The 23,675-nt window shown below is 43.1% G+C and overlaps 1 protein-coding gene and 1 long non-coding RNA gene across 3 annotated transcripts in view; one reads left to right on the top strand and one right to left on the bottom strand.

Annotated features, from left to right (window-relative positions):
- LOC119952109 (ecto-NOX disulfide-thiol exchanger 2-like) overlaps positions 1-2,257 on the bottom strand; it is a 336,912-nt gene extending 334,655 nt beyond the window's left edge. The window contains exon 1 of the mRNA XM_038775673.1: positions 2,125-2,257. The gene's annotated coding sequence lies outside the window, so the exon portion shown is untranslated. The remainder of the gene's footprint in view (positions 1-2,124) is intronic.
- LOC119952110 lies at positions 2,217-22,703 on the top strand. 2 transcript variants are annotated; one of them, XR_005457767.1, is made up of 4 exons: positions 2,217-2,607; positions 16,044-16,153; positions 18,928-18,994; positions 22,024-22,703. It is a non-coding gene; the product is annotated as an uncharacterized LOC119952110 (long non-coding RNA). The 2 variants fall into 2 exon arrangements; XR_005457766.1 differs by having other exon boundaries at positions 22,021-22,703.
- The last annotated feature ends 972 nt before the right edge of the window (positions 22,704-23,675 follow it).

The raw sequence follows: 23,675 nt of genomic DNA, 5'->3' as shown, positions 1-23,675 counted from the left end.
TTCTGAACTTGGGCAGCACTTGCTGAACAATCCGGAGTGTACTAATAGCTACACTAACAAACAATTTAAGAAAGTCAGTTGACCTAATTTACAACTGCTTGAAGCAACAGACATTTGTGTAGGGATCCGTTCTCGGCAAACAAAAGGAAGATGTTCAAGCCTTCCGCCCTTTTTGAATGTCCACGGCAACAACTCAGCCAATCCGAGTCAATTTGTCAACCAATCAGCATCTTTTTCTCCTGTCGAATCAATTGTGATAGATGAAATTTGGCAATCTTGGTTTTTGTCCTGATGAGTACAAGATGAAAAGGTTTGGCATTGTATCTCTCTTTTTTTAGCAAGTTTTATACTAGCACAGTGGTTTCACAGCACCAGGGTACTGGGATCAACTCCCGGCTTGGGTCACTGCCTGTGCGGAGCCTGCACATTCTTCCCGTGTCTGCATGGGTTTCCTCCTACAAGTCCTGAAAGACATGGAGTTGGAGCCAAACTCTACCTGATCCCAGATGGAGTTGGAGCCAAATTTTGCTATGCAGTCGTATGCATATAGGGAGGATAGTAGGGTGCTAGGGACGCAGCCTTGCAGGGCCCCGGTATTGAGGACTATCATGGAGGGGTTGTTGTTGTTTATCGTTACTGACTGTGGTCTATGGGCCAGAAAGTCAAGGATCCAGTTAGAGTGAGGAGCCAAATCCTAAGCCTCTGACTACCCCCTAGGAGGGGTTACTGGGTTATGGGGATAGGGTGGAAGTGAGGGCTTAAGTGGGTCGGTGCAGACTCGATGGGCCGAATGGCCTCCTTCTGCACTCTATGTTCTATCCACCCTGTCTATGTCTCGCATAATTGTGTCCACCTCTATCGGTCTCCCCTCCGCCTCCATCTTAGTTTATTCAACCTCTCCTGATAGCCAACACCCTCGAGACCTGACAATATCCTGGTGAACCTTCTATACGCTCTCTCCAAAGCTACCACGTCCTTCTGATAATGTGGTGACCAGAACTGCAGGCAATGGCCAGATCTGTTTGGTGATAGCATTAGGATAGAGATAACAAATGGCGAAGTATGACCCTCTGAATGAAACTCGTGAGGTGGAAAATGAGGACAAGAGGAACCCTATTGCAGTTCTGGAAGGGAGAGGAAGGAGTGGGAGCAAAAGTCAAGAAAATGGGGCAGATATGGTAAACTATCCTGACAACCACAGTGACAGAAATCCTCCAAATAAGGAGGTTGTGCTGTGCTTGTGTAAGATACTACTTAGACCTCTGCTGGAATACTACATACGGTTCTGTATGCTGCATTTTGGGAACAAGAGGTTCGAGAATGATTCCTTAAGATAACTGGTAAAAGGAGCAAAAGCAATGTGAAACTTTTCCTCACCGCAAGTGTTAGGGTCTGAAATGAACTCACTGCCTGAGTGTGGTGGACCCAAATACAATGGAGGCTGTCAAGAGGAAATTAGGTGATGAATCAGTAGAGTTACAGGGCACAAGGTGAAATGTTCAGAGTAGGTGCATACACGACAGGCCAAATGGCCTCCTCCTGCGCTGCAACAATTGCGATTCAAACGTCAACAGTTTCTCTCTCCAGATGCTGCCAGACCTGCGGGAGAGATTAGGGTCCGAATACCAACCCTTGGGCGAACATCACTATAAACCTTCCCCCAGCCCGAAAAAAAACGCCCATTTCGAGTCAGGTTTACAGCATCCGCAGCTTTTTGCTTTTATTTACGTTAACGCTACTACTGTCTGCCAGCCTTGCGGAGGCACATCCTCTTGCACCTTCGGCCTGTGTAATGACCAATAACTGAAACAGTTCGTCAATTGTGGTGCAGGTGACCAGCCGCTTCCGGTTAACAGCCAACTTTCCGACAGGAGGCGCTTGGTGCTGCATCCAGGTTCGATGTGTGGGATCAAAACAATTAAATACCAGCTAGTCAAGTTTCAGATTTTGAAAAAAAATGAGTAGTCAGGAGGGTGGTTTGTAAAATACCGTCTGTCATTAAAAGTAACTGTCAAATGCGGGAACTTCGTCATGCGTGGCAGTAAGAAAAATAAGGCATGAAAAGCGAATGGATCGCAATCCAACAAAACACGTCCATTATAATAATTACAATCAGTAGTTTACCTGGTGAAGCCGATCACTGAGCACAGGCAGCCGACCTTACCGACTGTTCCGCGTTTCCATGCAGCTGAACGACAAGACGCTATGGAAGCACAAGATGGCCCGCCCGCCAACCTGGGGGTCACGTGACTACCCGCCAGCCCCTCAGCTGGAGCGGCCCGCGCAGACGCAGAGGCTCCAGCCCCCAGCAGCACCTGGGCGAGCTGGGAGAGTGTCTGGTTGCCTTGGTGACGGTTGGGCCGGGGAGAAGCAGCAGCAGGAAGGCCGCCTGTCCGCCCCGCCCGGACATGTTTTCGGTGGACGCAGAGCTCCACCGAATGGTTCCTGTTTTATTAATCTTCATCATATTGATTTTGTTCGTGCTCAGTAACTTTTTCGTGCTGTATATGATTCCGGTGAATATACACAGCCGCTCGCCTCTGACTGTGCGAAGGGGGACGTGAGGAAGCAGTAAAGCGGCTTTCACCTCGTTGTATTTTTTCTTAGGTGAGAATTTGTTTATAAACGTTTTTGCGACACCACAAAAGGGTTAATACACCTGAATGCCCATTTTACGTTTCCTTCTGTATTGTACCACCTATTTAAACACGCATTTCAATTTGGATTCTTCTCCAGACGTTTGGCAAGAGTTTTTTTCAGGAAAAGTTTAGTTTTATTCACTTAAGTGATTCATTCAACTACACTTTTAAGGGTGATGTGGAGATGCCGGCGTTGGACTTGGGTGAGCACAGTAAGAAGTCACACGAGGTTCCTTTAACTTGGTGTTGTAAGACTTATTTTTAAGGGTGGCACGGTAGCACAGTGTTGCTTCACAGCGCCAGGGTCCCAGGTTTGATTCCCAGCTTGGGTCACTGTCTGCGGAGTCTGCACGTTCTCTCTGTGTCTGCGTGTGTTTCCTTCGGGTCCTCCGGTTTCCTCCCACAAGTCCCGAAAGACGTGTTGTTCAGTGAATTGGACATTCTGAATTCTCCCTCTGTGTACCCGAACAGGTGCCGAAATGTGGCGACGAGGGGCTTTTCACAGTAACTTCATTGCAGTGTTAATGTAAGCTTACTTGTGACAATAAAGATTATTATTATTAAAATATGCACTACAAGCAGCAGAATCAATAAGTAACCATCATTTTTCATGTGTTTTGGGATTATTTGTACGATAACAACAGGAATATATCCTTTTTATGGCAGAATTGTGTAAAAGAAACAAATGTTCGGTTATGAAAACAAAGTGTCAGAAACACAAATGGTTGAAGTTAATTTAATGCACCAATCGGCAAGTTTGAAGCAGAGGTGACAGTTTACCATTTATGTTGCTGTTTTTGTGACGTAATTAATCAGATCTCCCAAAATGACTTATTAATGGATGACATATATGGTAATAACATTAGAGACTTAGAATGGGAAGAACTTGTGCTGGGTCAAATATCCATTGCAAACAGAAATACAGCTTTCAGTTTTTGAAAGTGATATAGATACGCATAATATGGAAAGTCTACAGTAACTGGTGCTGTTGGTTATCTACAACAGTGATTGCACATATTAATTACTTGTTGTGTTTGGTCTTTTATACCTTACGAAGAAATCCAGCAAACACCTCGACTTGTCCAAACCAGATTCTTTATTGAGTCTCGTGTGGTAAGATAGCAATCTGTTACCGAGCACGTAATCTGCACCTAGCACCGACCATTCACTTGTATGTCTTATCACCCTCTCAATCTTCTTCTGAAGATGGCAGGATGTGCCCCCCCCCCCCCCCCCCCCCCCGCCCCTATATGGAAGTCGCTGGTCCTTGGTCTTGAAACCGCGTGGTGTGTCTACACCTCCACCTGCTGGTTGGAGGTCGCACACCATCCATCTATAATATAGCCCATAGGCATATCACCACACTTGTGCGAGGATTGGGATGGCAATGAAACCATTCTCCCACAAAGATGCGCAGGTTAAGTGGATTGGCTATGTTAAATTGTCCCTTCATGTCCAAAGCTTGGGGTCATGAGGATGGGCAGGGGGTGGGCCTCGGTAGGGTGCTCTTTCAGAGGATCGGTGCAAACTCCATGGGCCAAAAATCCGCCTCGTTCGCTGACGGAATTATATGAATTCTATTAAGTGCTGTGGCAATATTGCAGATTGATTTGTCTATCATTAATTTCAAGAATATCCGAAGTTCAGAATCCTGTATTTGTTGATCAGCATGCAATTTCATAACATACTAAAGTATTAGGGTTGCTTCATTTTGCTAACCACAAAATCAAAATGTTAAGGATAGATGGTGGGATTGTGGTTGGAATGCTACTTTTATTTTGCTGCTAATCAAGAATTATTATAAACCTTAATGGCCCAGATTTTGGGGCCAGCAGCGAGCACGATTGTTCAACACTCACCTTTAAGGAAAATAGCCGTGTAGGTCTAATAATCCCTGGGCATGGACTCTTCATTTTCGCAACAGCAATTTGCTTCTGGCATCAAATCGAGAGGCATTCCAGGGATCCCCTAACAGTGATGTCATCAAGCTAGTTGAGCAGCCAATCACATTGAAGTATTCTCACAGACAGCAAATCAGTTTGGAATTATAAACCACTGAATGTCTTCATACTTTACTTTTATATTTTTATGGACAGTGACATAAATGAAGTCAAAGTTTAAAATCATTCTCAAAAGATCCAAGGTGGAATGAGGAGAACTCTTTTCACTGCAATGTCAGGATCTGGAATATGCTACCTTAATGATAGTGGAAGCTGATTCTGTGTACCATTTTGAAGTAAGTTGTACATTTACTTGAGAATGAGGAATTTACAGGGTTATGGATAAAATGCAGGGCTTAGTAGAACTTCTGTTTCAAAGTGCCAGCACAGACATATTGGATAGAATGGCTTGCTTCCGTGTTTAAGTTCCTATGATTCTATATAATAATATTCAAATATACAATATTTTTAAAAACACATTTTAGATGTGTTTTATGCAAAGGAATTAAAAATGTTTCAAAGTGAACTCAATCTTACATCATGTAAGATGCACCAAATTCCCAAATAATATTTAACCAAGACATCTGTGAGAGTGAATAAGAGAATAGAGTGCACCTCAGTAGTCCAACTGTCCGATCCCCTGTACAAAAAAAGGTCTTAGTCTGTGTTTAACTTTATAATTCCTTTTAATTAACACAAAAAATACAAACCATTTATAGTGTCTCTCATAAAGTCACTCTTTTTGAAGTAATCTAGGCAGATGTGGCAGTTAGTTTATGCATACAAAAAGGTAAATCGCACAAATGGCAAATTTGGATGCAAAGATTCTGGCAAAGGTGCTGACCCTCAATTTGGAGGGGTTCTCCCACAGGTGGTCAGGGAGGATCAAACGGGTTTCTGAATGCTAGGCGATTATCTTCCAATGTGTGGCACCTACTGAATGTGGTCCCCTCTCAGGCATGGGGAGGGGAAACAAGAGGTGATCGTGGTGTTCATTGCTGAGAAGGCTTTTGACATGTCAGAGTGGGGGTACTGGTTTGCGGTGTTGGAGTGGTTCGGGATAGGGCCTAAGTTTGTGTTAAGGGTCAAACTGTTGTGCAATGAACCAAGGGCCAATATTTGGACGAATAATGTTAGCTCGGGTTATTTTTAATTGGGGAAATGAGACAAGGGTGCCCTCCGTCCCTTCTCCTATTCGCGCTGGTAATTGAGCTGTTGAAGTTCGAATAAGTGGTGGGGGATAATAATGGGGGGGGGGTTGGTGGAGGAGTATAGGGTTTTGTTTTATGCTGATACCCTTTTGTTGTACATTGCGGACCCTGTTCCTGCGATGGGGGATATAATGGGACTGTTAAGGCGGTTTGGGGCTTTCTCCAGGTACAAATTAAATTTGGAAAAAAAGCGAATGCTTTCCGGTCACTCCACCAGGAAAGGGGGTTAACTTGGGGTACTGCCGTTCATCATTAACGGCACCAATCATCCTGCAAGCTTTTTAAAAATCCAACTGGAAATTCATCTGGTCCCGGTGCCTTCCCTGACTGCATACTCTGTATCTCACCTTCCAAGCTTCAAACACTCCCGGGAAGTCGCCTGCCGCCACAACTGGACTTCTCCCCGTACTCATATACTACCCACTTCACCCGTCTCAACTACTGCCTTATCAAACCAGATCAAACTGTCTGCAACAGCTTCCTACTGGCCAAAAGTTCTGGAGTAGGGTCCTCGAAATACTTCCCATCCACCTCCAATATCTCATTCATCCACTGCTCAGTTCCTCTCTTGTTTCCCTAATTACCTGCGCCTTGTATGCAGTGCAAACGCTTCCCCCCTCACCACTGCCTTCAGAGCTTCCTATGGAGGACGAAAAGGCCCCTTTCTTGGTAAACCACACATACTCATCCACCATCTTGGCCATCCATATACAACAACCCAGATCTGCTAACAGCCCCACATCCAAACTCCACGTTGGTTGTTGGGCCGGCCCCCTCTCCACAACCAGATCTAACAGGTGCAGAGCATGGTCGGAGATCACAATCGCTGAATACTCCGCTTTCCTCACCTCCAGCAACAAAGACCTCCGCATTTTTTAAAAAACTAGATCCGAGAATAGATCCTTGAACATCGGGTGGAAAAAAAATAACTCTTTCTCTTCCCCCCCCCCCCATTTCACCCCTTGTGCAAAATCACCATGGGTCCGCTTCCCTCATCGCATAAATGTCGCCAATACTCCCCCCCCCCCCCCCCCCCCCGTAATGGCCATTGACTTCAGGTTCAGGTTCAAGGCTGTATGCAGCACCACCCAAAGATCAACCAATGAGTGTCCATGCTCTGGATAGCCACCACCTTCCTCTTCATAAAATCTACATCATCCCAGTTAGGAACATAAATGCTCGCCAAAACCACTGATTTACGCTTCAACACCTGCTTAACCATAACACACCTCACACTCCCCTCCCCCATTCAAATTCCGCCACCAGTGTGTCTACCATTATAAAGGCGGCCCCAACCGCAAGCTTTCCTCTGCCATCTTCCCTGCCAACGTAGGCGGCGGTCTGGCATTCAAATCCTTCTTCGAAATATTCCATTGCTGGTTCTTGGACATTCTTTGCCAATTAAGTCTCACCCAGGACAAATTTGCTGAAGATCTTTCCCCCACCCCCACCCCCAAAAAAAAAACAGGTGGAAAGGACAAACACCCAGGAGTCTAGCGGGAGCTCCTCAGTATGCGATCTCTTCCTACATGTCGTTACCGGAAGTAACTTTGTAACTTTTGAATTCCTCACTTCCCCTGCTCGACTTAAAGAAATGTCCATTAATGTCCATGGATCAAAATGATGATAGCAAAGTAAAGAAAGGGGGGAAAAGGGAATCTACAGGAAGGTACCTTAAACTTAATAATACAGGATATGATGAGCTTGACACAGTGATCAGTACAGCTTCCTCAACAGTGCCAGCGAACTGAGTTTGATTCCGGCCTTGGATGACTGGAGTTTACATGTCTCACCCTGACTGCAATGATTTCCTCCGAGCACTCCGGTTTCCCTCCACAGTCCCAAGATGTGTGGCTTAGGTGGATTGGCCATGCTAAATTGCCCCATAGTCTTCAAAGATGTGCACGATAGGTGATTTGGGCATGATCAATGAGCAGGGTTACCGGGATAGAGCTGGGGAGTGCTCTTTCGGAGGGTTGGTGCAGACTCGTTGGACCGAATTGCCTCATAGAGAATAGGAACAGGAGTAGGCTATTCTGCCCTTCGAGCCCGCTCCACCATTGAATATAATCATGGCTGATCGTCCAACTCAGTAATCTGTTCCCGCTTTCCCTCTCTATCCTTTGATCCCTTTAGCCCCAAGAGTTATATCTAACTCCCTCTTGAAAACATACAATGTTTTGGCCTCAACTACTTCCTGTGGTAGCAAATTCCACAAACTTACCACTCTCTGAGTGAAGAAATTTCTCCTCCTCCTCAATCCCACAAGGTTTACCCCTTATCCTTAGACAATGACCTGTTTCTGGACACCCCCAGCCATCGGGAACATCCTTCATGCATCTACCCTGTCTAATCTTGTTAGAATTTTACAGGGCTCTATAAGATTCCCCTCATTCTTCTAAACTCCAGTGAATATATTCCTAACCGACTCGATCTCTCCTCGTATGTCAGTCCTGCCGTCCCAGGAATCAGTCTGTTAAACCTCTCCACTCCCGTTGTAGCCTCTGGTAAGAACACTAAAACTGCACACAATATTCCAGATGTGGCCTCGCCAAAGCCCTTCTCCTGCACTGTTGGGATTCCATGAATATCAAATAAATATGGACTTCTTATCCCAAGGCCATTTTTTCTTCCCCTCCATGTTCACCATCCCATTGATCCCTCTCTTTAACTTTCAGTGTTACAAAGCAGCATATGTCACTATTATTCATCTCCAACACAACCTTTTAGGTCTGCCCTGATCCCTCGCTGGATCAATGACTTGGATATGAATGGATCAATGTCACACAGACCAAGATTTGATCCCCAGTCTATGTTCAGTTTATTGATTTCAGTGAGTAGTGATGGACACAATGGGCTGGAATTTCCACTGTCTGGATTCTCCGTTGCGCTGGCTGCCCGGGGCGTGGGGCTGCCCACAATGGGAAACCCCATTGGCCGGCTGGCGAGACGGAGACTCCCGGTGGCATGCCGCACCAGAAATCTGGTGCGTTGGAGAATCCCGCCCAATGTCTTACAATATATATTTTTGAGACGTACAATTTATGAAAGGTTACTTGGGTATTGTTTCGAATGTGAATAATGCCATGAAACTATGTTACAGCATCAGATGACACTTTGATAGAAAGAGCAGATGGAATAAAATCTTTGAATCTGTTGAGTCAATTATGACCTTCAATCTAAGAATAGCATGTGAGAAAACAAATCAAAACTTCTTCCATGCAATCTGAAGATGTGGGATGAAGTTTAATTCCAAGCAAGTATGTGTTGGGGAGCTACATAGGTGAGTAGATTCCTGTCTGCACAGCACAGATCCACAGGGATTTTAACTGCCTGGTCTCATTACCATGTTCCCTGCAACAGGTGGAAAGTAGCCAGCAGCTTGCAAAAAATCTGTGACCTATCGCTTGGCTTTCTCAAAGTACAAAAACTCCATAAGGTCACTCAACAAAAACAAGGCACTGGGCACATCTGGAGTCCTCCACCCAAACAGAACTTTCCTCCGGGCTATCAACGAGGCAAAGGCGAGATCATCCGCCTTCACTCCCATCTGGAGCTCCAGCGAGTCTGAGACCCTAAAGATGCTCACCAGCGGGCCAGGCTCCAGCTCAATCCCAAGAATCCCTGACATGGTTTTGAAGAAGGAGACCCAAAAGCTTACAAGTTTCGGACGTGACCTGAACATGTGTGTATGATTCGCCAACCCCCGAGAATAACACTCTCACTTATCCTCCGCCCACGGGGGGAAAAAACCCGCAATCTCTACCATCTAAGCAGGACAGGGAATCGGGTGGGAACATCACCATCTCCAAGTTCCCCTCCAATACTGAGGAGGGCTGCAACAAATTACAGGAGGACATTAATAATTTTGAGGAAAGGGAAAATAATTGACAAAGAAAATTCAACATAAATTGAGGAGCACATGTAGGTAGGAAGATTAGCTAATTCACTTATTAGTTGAAAAATGTTGGTCTAGGTAGGGTAGAGCAATAAGGAATCTCAATAATATAAGTACACCAGTCATTAGAAGTTTCAACACAAATGAGCACGGTCATAAAAAGCAAATTGGGTTTTATTTCTAGGAAGATAAAATAGAAAAGTAGGTAACGTCTGCTTAACATCTATTGAACTTTTGTTAGACCATACTTGAGAGCACTATGTAAAATTTTGGTCTCCATATAACAATGTTACATACTCACTGGAGAGAGATGCAGGGAAGATTTACAAGGATGATAGCAGAAATGTATTGGTATGCTATCAAGAAATAACTGATGGGCTGGATCTTCTCTCTTGTAAAAAGGTTGAGGGGTGACAGAATGGAAGTCTTTACAATTATTATTAGATGTGATAGAGTGGATAAAGAGAGAATGTTGCCTCTTGTGAGGAAGCCAATAACTAGAGAACATTAATATAAAATGATCAAGAGACCCAGTGGAGTTTTCAGAATAAGCTTATTTATCCATGTGGTAAGAATGTGAAACTCTCAATCACAGAGTGTGGTCAAAATCAATAGTATAGGTGCATTTAAGGAGAAGCTAGACAAGTGAGGGAGAAGGGAACAAATGGTTGTAATGGGATATTTAGATCAAAAAAGATGGAAGGTGGCTTGAGTGGAGCATGGACTTGGGACTTGTTGGGACAAATAGTCTGTTACTTGCCACGTACCCTATGTAATCCAATGCAAAGTTACACACCATCCTAATTTGGAAATATATTACCATTCCTTCATCATTGCTAAGATAACATTTTTGAACTCTCTAACAGCACCGCCTGGAATAACGCAGTTGAAGAATTCATCACCAAGTTCCCAAGGGCAATTAGGGATGTCAATAAATGTTGTCCCTGCCAATGATGCCATATCCCATGAATGATTTTTTAAAAATAAGTGTTGGAAAGCTGTCACCTTGACTTCTGTGGTGAAGGTACTCCACAATAAGGTCATTCTTTGTCCGTGTGTGTCTCAGCCCCAAATTAAAATTGCAGTTTGAACCCAGTGACAACATCTGTTTAATAAAGAAGAATCACGTTGGGTTAAGACAAGTGTCTTTGTTGCCCGCTAAAAATATCAAGTTAAAATCAGAACCAGCCCTTCCAACAATTTCTGCCACCCAGATGTACTGAACTAAATTTAAATTTTTCAGCATGTGTATCTGAGAGTATCATAAATCTGTAATCTAGCAATCACTGTGTTCTGGGCAAATGTGTAAATTTTGCATATTTAAAAACTATACAAGATCTATCATTGAGTATGCTCATATATTCAGATTGGTATAAAAACAGGAACTCTTGAGTATAAACTATTCTTGATGCTCTCCCAGGTCAGTAGACATCCTATATTAACAGCAATGCCATTGTTCTGGACAAATAAAACAATGATTCTGTTGCACATCTATGTCTCCAATATTTCTTTTTGCATTTGTTTCTGGCAATACTCCTGTCATCACAATTTACTGCATTTTGGATTTTCAGTAAAATATTAATGCAGTAGTGATCCTGAATTAATGTTATATTCAAAAAGCTGCATCAGATTGCAACAGCCCTTATTAATGCTAATTTTGTGATTAGAAGCAAATTGATGTATTTAGGATGCAAGAACTGAAGGCTTATAATTTACATGATGGATTAGTGAGATTGCAAATGTGCTGTTGTTGAAATAACAATTATTAAAGTGAAGGAAACGCTAAGATAGATTTATAGAATCACTACAGTGCAGAAGGAGGCCATTCGGCCATCAGGTTTACATCGGCCCTCTGAAAGAGCACCCTAGACCATGCCCCCTCTATCCCCATAAACCAATAACCTCACCTAACCTTTTTGGACACTAAGGGACAATTTAGCTTGGCCAATCCACCTAACCTGCCTATCCTTGCACGAGAGGTATTAAAATTAAGGCAGGTTTTAAACTGCTTGCTCATATACAAAAATTAAGCAGTGAAAATGGTTCTTGGGCAATTTTCAAATTTATGTGCTAGGCTTTTTCAACCCATTGCTTCTTGGATTGAGTAGATAAATTTACTTATTCTTTTCCATGTTTGAGTTACAATTCTCCAACCTCTTCCCTGATCAATATGTGTCCCTAATTTGTTCGAATATCTTGGGGAGAATTGCCCATATTCTCTCTCAAAGGAAAAAATGGCCATGACTATTCACCACTGGGAACAGGCTCCTCAACCTTCGCTGCACAGAAAGAATGAAAAGACGGTCAGCAATGGCATGGGGTTACTGGGTTTGGCCGGGGGGGGGGGGGTGCGATATATGCGTTGCTACAGTCTTGGGGGTGTTATACTTACTATGTTGTTTTATTGTTGCTTGTTACTGTTTGTTATATGTTTTGTAAAAAATTTCAATAAAAATTATTTTTTTAAAAAAGCAATGGCATGGGGTCTTGGGTGCTATTTTGCCACTTTTCTGAACAATTATGGCTTAAATAGCGATTTCAAATTTACAACAAAGGTTTTCAATGTTGATTTGGAACTAGTTCAGTGAAGACTCAAATGTGAAAACTCACGACCTACCAGTATGTTTGAGCTGCTCATTCTGTAAAACAGAAGAAAGTCACTTAAATATTTTATTAGGCCGATCCTGTTAGGGTGAAGATCAACCTCTCCACCCTGTGCCCTGGCATGGCGAGGAGACCTGCTGGAATTCTTGACGCTTGAAAAGGTCAAATTCATTACGGTTATTCATTATGCACTTTTGAGAATTGGATCACATTGAACATCAGGGGGGTTGGGGGCTGGGAGGGTTGAGGGGAGGGGGACTGTATGTGTTAATGGTGACTATGGGTGATTCCTGATTCCTTTTTGTCATTTGTTTATGTTAACATGCGGGCTAATGTTTGGTGGGAGGATGGGATCGTTGTTATTGATATGGGGATGGACATTACATTCGTTACTGACTATTGTTTGTTGGGTGTAAATTTGGGAGAAAATGTGAAAAAAGAAGAATAAGAAAATATTTTTTTAAATGTATATATTTTATTAGGGGGCAGTGCGGTGGTTAGCATTGCTGTCTCACGGCACCGAGGTCCCAGGTTCGATCCCAGCTCTGGGTCACAGTCCGTGTGGAGTTTGCACATCCTCCCCATGTTTGCGTGGGTTTCGCCCCCACAACCCAAAGATGTGCAGGGTAGGTGGATTGGCCATGCTGAATTAATTGGAATAAAATAATTGGGTACTCCAAATATAATTTTTTTGTATAAATTTAATTAGGCTGGTCCAATAAAACTGGTGACTGGGACCATAATAGAGAAATGTTTGCCATAAATGAAACATTAATAAGATCATAAATCAGAAAATGGTTAAAGAGAGGTCATTCAGCCTGTTGTGTCTATGCCAGCCCTCTGTAGGATTGGTCAAGTAGTGCCACATCTCTGCCTGTTCCCTGTAGCCCTGCAATTTTTTCCCTTTTAGATGATATCCGATTCTATTTTTAAATCCTCAATTAACCCTGCCTCTGCCACACTTGAAGGCAGTACATTTCAGATCCAAACAATTTGCTGTTTGAAATCCGCCCCCCCTCGCCTCCCCCATGTCACCATTGCTGCTTTTGTGCCAATTTTCTTAAATCTGTGCCCTTTGGTTCTCTATTCTTCCATCAACGGCAGTAGTTTCTCCCCATCTACTCTTTGCAGACCCCTCATGATTTTGAATACCTCTATCCATCGTCTCTCAACCTACTCTTCTCCAAAGGGGCAGCATGGTGGTGCAGTGATTAACCCCTAGGACCCAGGTTCGATCCCGGCCCCAGGTCACTGACCGTGTGGAGTTTGCACATTCTCCCCGGGTCTGCATGGGTCTCACCCCCACAACCTAAAAAGATGTGTAGGATAGGTGAATTGGCCGTGCTAAATTACCCTTTAATTGGAAAAAAGAATTGGATACTCAAAATTTATTTTTTTTAAACTCTTCTCCATGGAAAACAGTCCCAACTTGACCAATCTTTCTAGGTAACTGAAGTCCCTAATCCCTAGAACCATTCTCATGAATCTTTTCTGCACCTTCTCAAATGCCTGCACCTTCTCAAATGCCTTCACATCTCTTCTAAAATGCTCCCTGTATTTTGTATTGTCTTTCTGCATTCTTCCTACTATAATGAAGAACTTCATACTTCTTGCATTAAATTTAATCTGCCACTTTCCATGCATTCCACCATCCTGCCTCTGTGCTTTTGAAGTTCAACATTATCCTCCTCATGATTCACTATACTTCCATGTTTTGTATCATCCACAAAGTTTGAAAGTGTGCCCTGTTCACACAGATCTAGGTCATTAATATATATCAGGCAAGGAGTGGTCCTAACAGCCAATCATAGGGAGCTCCACTATAAACCTGCCTCCAGTCTGAAAAACCACCACTACTCATGGTTTCCTGTCACTAAGCCAATTTAATATCCATATCACTACTGTCATGGGTTCTAACTTCACTCAAGTCAGTTTTGGGAGCATTTTATCAAATGCCTTGACGAAGTCCATGTACATCATATCAACAGCATTACTGTCAACTGTTACCTCATCAACAAACTCAGGCCAGACAATAAAATACAATTTGCCATTCAACAAATACACGCTGATTTTCCTCAACCCATATTTGCACAAATGGCTATTAACTTTGTTCCTAATTATAATTTCTAAAAGCTTACCAACCACCAAAGTCAAACTGACTGGCCTGTAGTTGCTGCTTCTCTATCACCCTTTTTTGAGCAAGGCTGCAACAATTATAATTCTCCAGTCTTCTGGCATCACCCCTGAGCTGATGCAAGATTGGAAAATAATGGCCAAATTATGCCTCCACGATTTCCATTGTCGTTTTCTTCTGTACACTTGGATGTATCTGATCTGGTTCTGATATCTTATCAACTTTAATTACAAACATCCTATCCAATACTACTCCTCATCAATCTGAAAGCCTTCAAATGTCTGAACTACCTGCTCTTTCACTGTTACTTGGGCACCATCTTTTTCCTTGGCAATGACAAATGCCAAGTATTCATTTAAAGCTGCAAACTTCATGCGCGGATCCCCTTTTTGATCCCCAATTGATCCCCCTCTTCTTCTTCCCACCCTTTTATTATTGAACTTCTATAAGAGAAAACCTTTTGGATTCCCTTTCATGTTCGCTGTCAGTCTCTTCTCTTTGTTTCTCTTTATTTGGTTATTAATTTCTCCTCTGAATCTTCTCTATTTGACCTAATTCTTAACTGTCTTATCCACCTGACATCTGTCATCGGCACACTTTTTTTCTGCTTCACCTTAATCTCGATCTGTTTCGTCATCCGAGGCCTCTGGTCCGAATTGTACGCTCATCTCCTGGCAGATTCTGAGGCGGGATGGAGTGTAAAAATGCATGGAAGGGATTCGCCCTGACCAGGATGCAATTTTACGGTGGAACGGGCAGGGCCTCCGATGGGAAAGGTTACCTTTGTCCCTATTAAGGCCCATAAATGGTTATTTAAGGGCCTTTTCCCACCCAGCCTCAATTTTCAGGCTAGTGGGTTCAGGTGAATCAGGGTGCCAAATAGAAAAGGTCTTATCCCTCTATCTTGGGAGGGAGGGGCAAGTGGGGCCCAATCTGAAGACCCCTTCAGATTTGAGGCGCCCTCCTCTCAGGGAGTTCAGGCCCTCTGTACCCCCAGGCCTACCCACCTGCACCGAGAACGTCTGGTTGCCACTCCCAAGATCCCTGGTATTTGCCTCAAGTGCAGTCCCACAACTTAGGCTCAGGAACGACGCTTCATAACCACAACACCGCTGTGCCTGGAGCGGCTGGAGAACTGTCAGAAATCTGATAAACCTACAGCTCTCCAAGACCTCCAACCAAGAGTGTATAATAAATAGCAGAATGCCTGTCACAGTTGAGGAGGATGCATTCCCTGCTGATTATCTGGCTGGCAGGCACTGAGTACTCGCCATTCCCCACCCCCCCCCCCCCCCCCCCCCCCCCCCCCCATTCTTACCTTAGTTCCCGGGGTTTGCTGCTCTGCATCTGGCTTTGCTCCTGGTTCTGCTGCTGAATTGGCACTGAATTTCTGGACTCCAATTGGGACTTCAGCTGCTGCACGTAATGGCCAATGTCTGCCACTAGATGGAGTGTGGTCAAGATATCGGGAGGTATACTGTAATTCCTTTGAACGTTTTACATTGTACAATATTGTACATTGTCTTTTTATATTTACTGATTGGTGTTGCAAGTTATTTCAGTTAGGAATGCACATTTATGGTACAATATTTGAAATTATATATTGTTTTTCTCCAGGTAAGAAATGTCCAAGGAAGCTACAGCTGGCTATGCCATTAATACCCATGGGACCCTATGATTCGTTCAATTTAAGTCGCAATTTTCAAGAAGGCAGCCACGACTTTTTAGTGAGGAATTTACTGTAATCATTTTTTTCAAGACCTCCCATTGTTCAGTTACCATTTTGCCTGCTAATGTTTGACTTAAATTTATCTGTGCCAGATCCAATCTTACCCCATTGAAGTTAGTTTTCCTGAGTTAATTATTCTTATTCTGAATTGCTCTTTGGCCTTTTCCATAGCCAACCGTAACCTTGTACAATGATCACTGTTCCCTGAATGTTCTCCGACTAACGCTTGATCCACCTCATTCCCAAATCCAGGCCTGACAATACCTCCTTTCTCATTAGACTGGAAACAAACTGGTGGAATACAATTCTCCTGAACACACTTTACAAAATCTTGCCGCTCTCTGTCCTTTGCGCTACTACCTTCCCAGAATATATTCAGGTAATTCAAGTCCCCCATTATAATCGCGTACCAGCCTTCCCGAACAGGCACTGGAATGTGGCGACTAGGGGCTTTTCACAGTAACTTCATTGAAGCCTACTCGTGACAATAAGCGATTTTCATTTCATTTTCATAACTACTCTGTAATTCATCCATTTCTGTTATTTTCTTGTAAATTTGTTTTTCTACATCTTTCCCACTACTTGGTTACCTAAAAACTACACTGAGCAATGTAACTGCACATCCTTCAGGGAAAGAAATCTACAATCATTACATAGTCTGGCCTGAATGTGACTCCAGATCCACAGCAATGTGGTTGACTCTAAAAAGAAAATGCCCTCAGAGATGGACAATAAATGCTGGCCCAGCCAGCGACACTCTCATCCCATGAACAAAAAATAAATATAAGAAAAACATTTCTCCTTATTTCTAGCCAAAAATATTTTATTCTGTCCATGGTCCCTTTGGAACTTCCTCTGTCTCCAGCACTGTAATATTCTCCATAATCAGAACTGCCACCCCTCTCCTTCCTTTTCTCTCTTTCCTGAATACCTTGTATCCAGGAATATCTAATACCCACTCCACCTCTTCTTTGAGCCAATTTCTGTTTTAGCCACAACACCCTATTTCCACATGGCTATCTCAACTCACCAATCATGCTCACCTCACCCCACACATTCACAAAAACCTACACAGTAACCCTAATTTAGACGCGTCTTAAAGACACTCAGTGATTTGGCCTCCACAGCCTTCTGAGGCAAAGAGTTCCACAGATTCACCACCCTCTGAAGAAATTCCTTCTCATCTCTGTTTTAAAGGGTTGTCCCTTTAGTCTGTGATTGTGTCCTTTGGTTCTAGTTTTTCCAAGTGAAAATATCCTCTCCACGACCACTCTATCCAGGCCTTGCAGTATCCTGTGAGTTTCAATAAGATCCCCCCTCATCCTTCTAAACTCCAATGAGTACAGACCCAGAGTCCTCAACCATTCCTCATATGACAAGTTCTTCATTCCAGGGATCATTCTTGTGAACCCCCTCTGGACCCTTTCCAAGGCCACCACATCCTTCCTTAAATACGGGGCCAAAATTGCTCACAATATATCCTACTCTGACTTTCACAATATTATTTGCACCTTGCTATCATTGTTGAGAATTACATCCTGGTTCCCACAGCCTTGCCAAGTTAGTTTAAACCCCCTCAATAATACCAGCAAATTGCCCCTCAAGGAAATTGGTCGCAGTTTTTTGTTTGAAGCCCATCTGTCCTTTTCAGGTCCCATCTCCAGGGAACTGATCCCTGTATCTGAAGTATCTCAAGCCCTCCCACCTGCACTATCTCCCCAGCCATGCAGTTGTTCATCTGCTCTGTCCTTCTATTTCTATACTTGCACATTCATTCCAGGGGCTGGAGCTGTCCTGCCAGTCTTCCATCTATCAGAGAACAAAATATATTATTTAAGAAAAGACTCACCAGCTTTTCTTAATAAAAGCAAATTACTGCGGATGCTGGAATCTGAAATGAAACAGAAAATGCTGGAAAATCTCAACAGGTTTGACAGCATCTGTACGGAGAGAAAAGAGTTAACTCTTCTGTTGTCACTTAAACATGGGGAAGTTAATTGAAATGCTTTACTTCATCATTATTTTCAAAATGAAATATTTAATTTTCCAGCTTTTTAAACTATCTAGTTAAGGGAACAGCAGTAGCCACCAACTCGGGCTTCCTATCACAGCACATGTTTTTTTTCACCTTGCTCCCGAAGTGATTTTTACCTGTTGTGCGCTTCTCCCAATCGTGGTGATCCCCACTTTCTCCTGGTCCGATTTACAATGATCCCGACCTACCGATGGTATTATTTTAACCAGAAAGATAAATGAATTTCTAATTCCTGGATACTTCTACATATCCAGACAGCCCTAGAAAATGTCAATTCAGCAGCTTATGTTCTCAAAGTATTTTTGTGAATCTCTATTTGCGCATTCGACAAATGGATGTTTCAATTTGTGAATGATTGTCGCTTTAAAAAAAACTGTATTTGGACAAAATTGATTTTGAACTCCTATTTGTTCCCGGTTCACCCCTTGACTTTGGGAGCGATCTCTGTGTTGGTGTTGAGCAGCGAGCGATATGACACTGGGCGCTTGTTTGACGCAACAATCTCTCATCTCTGTTGGGTAGAGAGAGCAATCCTTTGTGTAGTCCCCGCCGCCCCCAGGGCTGCTCCCTAGCCCTTCTCTCTTTCACACAACGGACTCTCCCTGCACACAAGCCACCTTTCTACCAGGATGAAGCTCAAACTCCAGGCTCATACCAGTTGGCGAGCCCAAGCAATTCAGTTAAATTCAGTGGCAAGGAATCTTGAAATTGCTTATGACCCTCTATCTGTGTTGTAGGAAGCGAAGCTCACACTCGCCGGATAGATACACTGGAAATAAGTCATCCCTTTTGCAAAAGAGGCGGGTAAGATCAAAGCGATTCCAATAGATATACATACGCTTTCAAAATTAATGTACAGCATCTGGAAATATTCGGGTGATATACTCCAGTGTCTATTTCCAAGGAGAGGTCGTCAACGCGTGCTGTATATTTCGTACTCTTAATACGCTGGTCGACCTATAACATCCTGCATTTGTAACTGAAACACAGTATTGTACTGGCGGCACCAAGATTCAGATGTAAACTACATTTCTGCATGTGAAATTGGGGGTGGGGGGGTGGGGGGATTGTTGGACGTGAAAGTTGATCACGACCCATCGAGGAATCTGTTTTTAAAATTAAATGGCAGTAAGGCAAAGACGTTAACGTATCCACCCGGCTATTCGAGAGCAACTTTCTCATCAATGATTAAATCAAGACTTAATGAAAGTCGCGGTTGGGGCTGCACGGGTCGTAAATTCCTCTTAGTCCTGATCAGCAAACACATTTAACATGCGATTTGAACAGCAATCTGTGAATGCATTAGAAAGTAAATAATGGCCCAGGCATTGCTGAATATATAACGGCAGATTAACAGAAAATGTCATTATTAGTTCACAAAACTTAAGTGCCATCAATTCCTATTCTCCACAAATTGCTGGATGATTGCGCCACTCCCCTGCCAGCTCGGAAAATGGGAAGCTCTCCATTGAGATTAATTGCATGTCGCTGCATTCTTCAAAACAAATTAATCTCGCTAATACCATTTTGGCTGCTAATTCATGTCAGAACGACCAATAAACGTGTTCCATGGTATTGACATGAAACTCAACATTGGTGGGTCAGAAAAGAAACAAAAGAAGCTGTGAAGTTTCACTGCAGTAAATTATACCTCCAGGTTTTATTTTTTTCTTTCGTCTATCAGAGAGTATTTTCTTGTGTCAGCTGGGACTCACTTAGCAGCACATTGGCCCCCGAATCACAAAATTATGGGTTCAAGTGTCACTCCAGGGCTGACAGTCCAGTGCGATACTGAGGGAATTTTATCATCATTCAGATGAGATATTAAAGCAAGGCCCGTCAGCTCGGGTTGTTATAAAAGGTCCCATGGCACTGTCTTGAAGAACAGGGGCATTCTCCCTGCTGTCCTGGACAAAAATTACCACTCAATCAACAGCCCAAAAATAAATGGATTATCTGGTAATAAAAGCAAAATTACTGTGGATGCTGGAAATCTGAAACAAAAACAGAAATGCTGGATAGCATCAGGTCTGACAGCATCTGTGGAGAGAGAAATGGTTAACATTTCGAGTCAATCTGGTCAGATTGCTGTTTGCTCGAGTGAAGAGAAAATTAGCTCCTGCATTACAACAGTAACTAAATTTTTTAAAGTACTTAATTGGCTGTAAAGTGCTTTGAGACGGTGAAAAAGCACTACAAAAATGCAAGTCTTTCTTTTCTATCGCTTTCCTATTAATATCATGAGGCAATCAATTTCAGTTTGCAAAGCAGTTTTGACCACAAATGAATTAGATTAATTTAAAAATAGGAAGAAGTCTTACGACACCAGGTTAAAGTCCAGCAGGTTTGTTTTGAATCACTAGCTTTCAGAGCACTGCTCCTTCCTCAGGTGAAAGAGATCCTTCAACTGAGGAAGGAGCAGTGCTCCAAAAGCTCGTGATTTGAAACAAACCTGTTGGACTTTAACCTGGTGTTGTAAGACTTCTTACTGTGCTCAACTTAGTCCAATGCAGGCATCTCCACATCACTTAAAAATGGTTTTGGGATGGAAGTCCGAATGTTTGTCCATTTTGTACACTGACCCTACTGTTCTATTACTCCTCAAAAATTAATACAATTCCATACACAACTGGATTACAAAGTACTCCTCTTCTGATTTGTTCATTTTACTTTTCCTTTCTGGTCTTTTCCATTTATGCATGAATGTCTCTGTCTTCAGTGATGGGGGAGCAAAGTACATTATGTGGGCTGAAACATTTTCGGTCAGAAATGTGGAGTGGATAATCCACCTTGGTCATCACCTGAGGTCCCCAGCATCACAGGTGCCAGTCTTCAGCCAATTCGATTCGCCCCATGTGATGTCAAGAAACAGTAGAAGGCACTGGATACTGCAAACACTGAGGGATTGAAAATATTCTGGCAATAATACTTGTGCCCAGAACCTGCTGCGCCCCTCACCAAGCTATTCCAGTACAACTACATCTATCCGGCAATGTGAAAAATCGCCCAGGTATATCCTGTCCATATAAAGCAGGACAAATCCAACCCAGCTAATTACCGCCCCATCAGTCTACTCTAAATCATCAAGAAAGTGAGTGATAGAAAGTATCATCAACAGTGCTATTGAGCTGCACTTCCTCGCCAAGAACCTGCTCTCTCCCCAGTTTGGGTTCTGCCACAGCCACAACGCTTTTGACCCTATCCTTGGTTCAAACCTGGACAAAATAGTTGAACTCAAAGGTGAGATGAGAGTGACTGCCTGTGATATCATGGCAGCAGCTTCAAAGAGTCCTGATGTCAATGGAAATTGGGGGAAAACTGTTCACTAGTTTGAGTCATAGCACAAAGGATGTTGGTTGTGGTTGCTGGAAGTCAGTCAGCTCAGTACCAGGACGTAGCTGTAGAAGTTCCTCAAAGTAGTGTCCTGGATCCAACCACCTTCAGCTGCTTCCTCAATAACCTTGCCGTAATCAGTAGTGGGGTTGTTTGCCGATGATTGTACAATGTTCACAACATTTGCAATTCCTCATATGCCAAAGCAGTTCATGTCCACGTGCATCAAGACCTGAACAACATTCGGGCTTGGGATAATAAGTTGCAAGTGTCCCAGTTTAGATGGGACAGAAAGAAATACATATCAATGTCACTCTGTAAAAATTTTTAAAATAGACAAGGCTTTCCTTGCGTGGCCATGACTCATACCAGAGGAACTTCTAACCATCAAAAAATGAGCAGGGAGCTCATTATTTTTAAAAGAGATACTTTTGCCTCTGTGACTGCCGACAGTGGAATTCCAGAGAAATACACTAACCCTTTTTCCATTTCTACAGCAGAGCTCCAGCCTCGGAGATGTTATGTCTGTATCAGCCAGCTCTGGACAAAGGCAGCTATTTGTGACTCCTATTTCCCACGGTGATGTTAATGGCCAGTTGTTACCTGCTCTCAAGCACAATGGATTTCAACCAGAGGGCCTTGTTAGTTACCCAAAGCCAAGCTGTCACATGACTACGACTTGAGCTGTGAGAATTCCTTTAATTAATAAGCCGTTGGAAGTTATCATCAGTTACTGTTTGACCTACGAAGAGAACAGGACTCGAGGCAAAAGCCTGTGCAATCTGCCATTTTACCATCAAACCGGGAGCAACAGAAAGAACTTGGTCCAGGTACAATTACCTGGTTCTCATGTACACTGCAGACTACAGGAACATTGGAACTGGTGCCTTCAAGCCTAATTCAACACTATATGCCTTCTCCTGTCGTGGAAGTCTTGCTTCTGGAAAGACAGATCATTCTGCAACAGTCACCCAACCTGCCCTTGGAAGAAACCCTTCATTAGACTTTTGATTCTGGACTCATGTAAAACCTTAACTTCTATTTTATTGTGATCTGGTCCTGTACCCCATTCTTTCCGTTATCCCTCTTTTATTGTATGATTGCAAAAAGGGGCCAACATTGTGAACCCCCTTTCCACGTGCTGTGTGTGTGAAATAAACCAACCTCTTATTTTGTCTTATCTCGAGTTTGCTTTGCAAGTTATTCATAGAGGATTGGAACACTCCAAATTTAAGGGTTGGGGAAAATATGCCATCTCTTATAAAAGGGGAAATCGAAAATCAAATAAAGCCTTTCTGTTTATGGGCAGTGAGAGGAGAAATCAGAGCTATTTGCATTCATCCCTGTCCTATCTGTAAAGCCAGTAACATTTGCACCACACAAGTGACAGACAATGACCATCTCCAACAAGAGATAATCCAACCATCTCCCCTTGACACTCAACGGCAGGCATTTTCATCACTGAATCCCCGAATATCAACATTGTGAGGTTGCCATTAACCAAAAGCTGAACTGGAGCACTATAAGTACTTTGGCTACAAGAGCAGGTAAGTGTCTCGGTATGCAACGGAGAGTAACTTGCCCCTGACTCAAAGCCTGTCAACCATTTAGAAGACACAAGTGAGGAGTGTGATTAAATACGCTCCACTTTCCTGGGTGAGTGTGGCCCCAATAACAATCAACACACAGCATCATCATGACCAGACCCATTGCTCTGAACTTTCATTTTTGTGCACACAGAGAAAAAAGAAAAATTAACTTCTGCCTACCATATCTTTCGCAAAGGAATGGCTCACTGAACTGAAAAAATCAAACACTACCAACTCAAATGAACAACAACACCACCACCCCAACTCCATTCCATACCCATCCCTTTGGTGCGGGAGTCATGGCAACTGCATTGTCTGGTTAGCTAGGCTGACCAAATAAAATTATTAAATATTATAGATGCGCACCATTTTGGGAATGTGCGAACAACCACCCTCACCCCAACCATTGCATCAAGTTAATCTGAACTGAGGAACAGAATTCTAATACAGCTGGTATTCCAGTGAATTGCCAAAAATAACATACCAAATAACTTGTTTCCTAATGTTAACACCCATTTAAACAAAATTAATTTCACACCAGCCCAATATAAATGAACCCCAAC

This window comes from Scyliorhinus canicula, chromosome 17 (genome assembly GCF_902713615.1).
Source record: "Scyliorhinus canicula chromosome 17, sScyCan1.1, whole genome shotgun sequence".
Lineage (NCBI taxonomy): Eukaryota > Metazoa > Chordata > Chondrichthyes > Carcharhiniformes > Scyliorhinidae > Scyliorhinus > Scyliorhinus canicula.
The sequence above is the reverse complement of the archived record's forward strand: the minus strand, read 5'-3'. Positions and strand labels throughout refer to the sequence as shown.